Source organism: Arachis stenosperma, chromosome 9 (assembly GCF_014773155.1).
Source record: "Arachis stenosperma cultivar V10309 chromosome 9, arast.V10309.gnm1.PFL2, whole genome shotgun sequence".
Lineage (NCBI taxonomy): Eukaryota > Viridiplantae > Streptophyta > Magnoliopsida > Fabales > Fabaceae > Arachis > Arachis stenosperma.
Window position 1 is genome coordinate 120,310,137 of NC_080385.1, and position 2,980 is coordinate 120,313,116.

Sequence of the window (2,980 nt, forward strand, 5' to 3'; positions counted from 1 at the left end):
TATGATGGAAAATAGTGGATGGATGTGAGTGGTGAAGAGATTATGGAGATGATAGGATTATGGGGAAGAGTGTTATGGAAAGGTATGAAGAGGAATGAGAGTGAGTTGGGGTAGGAAGGGATCCTGTGGGGTCCACAGATCCTAAGGTGTCAAAGATTTCTCATCCCTACACCTTTCTGGCATTTAAACGCCCTCTGTGTGGCATTTCTGGAGTTAAACGCAGGCTAATGCCCATTTCTGGCGTTAAATGCCAATTTGGCTGATAGTTTTGGCATTTAATGCCCAGAATGCTGTCAGACTAAGCGTTAAACGCCCATTCTGCTATCCTTACTGCCGTTTAATGCCAGCCAGACACCAGACACCCTTTTCAGGCGTTAAACTCCAGTCTGTGTGCCATTTCTGGCGTTTAACGCCCAAAATGGTGCCAGACTGGGTGTTAAACACCCAATTTACTATCCTTACTGGTGTTTAAACGCCAGTAAGCTCGTCCTCCAAGGTGTGCTATTTTTTTATGCTATTTTTAATTTTGCTTTAATTTTGCAGCTATTTTTGTGACTTCACATGATCATCAACCTAAAGAAAGCATATAATAACAATGGAAAATAAAATGAAAGAGTAATTAATATAGATAAATAAAACTGGGTTGCCTCCCAATAAGCGCTTATTTAATGTCAATAGCTTGACAGTGAACTCTTACAGAGCTTCACAAATGCTCAGAGCATGATTATGGCCTCCCAACACCAAACTTAGAGTTTGAATGTGGGGGCTCTGCTTGACTCTATATTAAGAGAAGCTTTTCATGCTTCCTCTCCATGGTTACATAGAAAGATCCTTGAGCCTTAAACACAAGGTAGTCCTCATTCAGTTGCAGGACTAACTCTCCTCTGTCTACATCAATCACAAGTCTCATTACCAAATAACTTGACATTCAGCTTCATGATTGCTCCTAGATACTGAGCAACTTGCTCTTCAACAGTGTCTTCGTCCTCTTCAGAGGAAGAATATTCATCAAAGCTCAGGAATGACAATAGTAAGTTCAGTGGAATCTCTATGGTCTCTGTATGAGCCTCAGATTCCTTTGGTTCCTTAATAGGATACTCCTTATTGGTCAGTGGATGTCCCTTGAGGTCTTCCTCACTAGGAATCACTGCCTTTTCACTCTCTCTAGGTTTGGCCACTTTGGATATGGTTATGGCCTTGCATTCTCTTTTGGAATTCTCTTCTGTATTGCTTGGGAGAGTACTAGGAGGAGTTTCAGTAACTCTTTTACTCAGTTGACCCACTTGTCCCTCTAAATTTCTGATGGAGGACCTTGTTTCAGTCATGAAACTGAGAGTGGCCTTAGATAGATCAGAGACTATGTTTGCTAGGCCAGAGAGGCTCTGCTCAAAATTCTCTGTTTGTTGCTGAGAAGATGATGGAAAAGGTTTACTATTGCCAAACCTATATCTCCCACCATTATTGTTATTGAAGCCTTGTTGAGGCTTCTGTTGATCCTTCCATGAGAAATTGGGCTGATTCCTCCATGAAGGATTATAGGTGTTTCCATAGGATTCTCTCATATAGTTCACCTCTTCCATTGCAGGATTCTCAGGGTCATAAGCTTCTCCTTCAGAGGAGGCTTCTTTAGCACTGCCAGATGCAGCTTGCAATCTAGTCAGATTCTGAGAAATCATATTGAATTGATGAGTCAATATTTTGTTCTGAGCCAATATGGCATTCAGAGTATCAATCTCAAGAACTCCTTTCTTCTGAGTCATCCCATTATTCTCAGAATTTCTTTCAGAAGTGTACATGAACTGGTTATTTGCAACCATCTCAATGAGTTCCTGGGCTTCTGCAGGTATTTTTAGATGAAGAGATCCACCAGTAGATTGGTCCAATGACATCTTGGATAATTCAGACAGACCATCATAGAATATACATATGATGCTCCATTCTGGAAGCATGTCAGAAGGACACCTTTTGGTTAATTACTTGTATCTTTCCCAAGCTTCATAGAGGGATTAATCTTCCTTCTGTTTGAAGGTTTGGACTTCCACTCTAAGCTTGCTCATCTTTTGAGGTGGAAAGAATTTGGTCAAGAAAGCATTGACCAACTTGTCCCAAGAGTTCAGGCTTTTTCTAGGTTGTGAGTCCAACCATATCCTAGTCTGTCTCATACAACAAAGGGGAAAAGTATGAGTCTGTAGACCTCAGGATCAACCCCATTGGTCTTAACAGTAACACAGATTTGCAAGAATTCAGCTAAGAACTAATAAGGATCTTCCGATCGAAGTCCATGAAAGTTGTAATTCTGCTGCATTAGAGAAACTAATTGAGGCTTAAGCTCAAAGTTGTTTGCTCCAATGGCAGGAATTGAGATGCTTCTTCCATAGAAGTTGGAAGTTGGTGCAATATAGTCACCAAGCATCTTCCTTGCATCTCGAGCATTGTTGTGGGGTTCGGCTGCCATGTCTGCTTCTTTTTCGAAATTCTCTGTAAGGTCCTCTCTGAAGTGTTGTGCTTTAGCTTCTTTTAGCTTCTTCTTCAGAGTCCTTTCAGGTTCAGGATCAACTTCAACAAGAATTTTTTATCCCTATTTCTGCTCATATGAAAAAGAAGAGAACAAAATGGAGTAGTGGAATCCTCTATGTCACAGTATAGAGACTCCTTAATGTGTCAGAGGAAAAGGAGTAGAAGAATGAGAAGAGAGAGGAGGTGAGTTCGAAAATTTTTAGATGAGTGGAGGAGGAATGTTAGCAATTAAATAAAATAAATAGAAAAAGATAAGAGAGAAAGAGTTTTCGAAAAATTAAAAGAAATAACATAAAATTAGAATTTAAAACAATTAGTTAATTAAAAAGAATTTTGAAAAAGGGGTTAGTGATTTTCGAAAATGAGAAGTGAAAAAGATTTGAAAATAAATTTAAAAAAAAAAAGATAAGAAGTTAGAAAAAAGATTTTGAAATTAAAATTAAAAAAAAAAGATATGATTGAA

General features: G+C 38.9%; 1 non-coding gene across 1 annotated transcript; it reads left to right on the forward strand.

The window, feature by feature from the left end:
- Positions 1–1,943: 1,943 nt before the first annotated feature.
- LOC130952807 (small nucleolar RNA R71) lies at positions 1,944–2,051 on the forward strand. The gene has a single exon (XR_009074983.1). It is a non-coding gene; the product is annotated as a small nucleolar RNA R71 (small nucleolar RNA).
- The last annotated feature ends 929 nt before the right edge of the window (positions 2,052–2,980 follow it).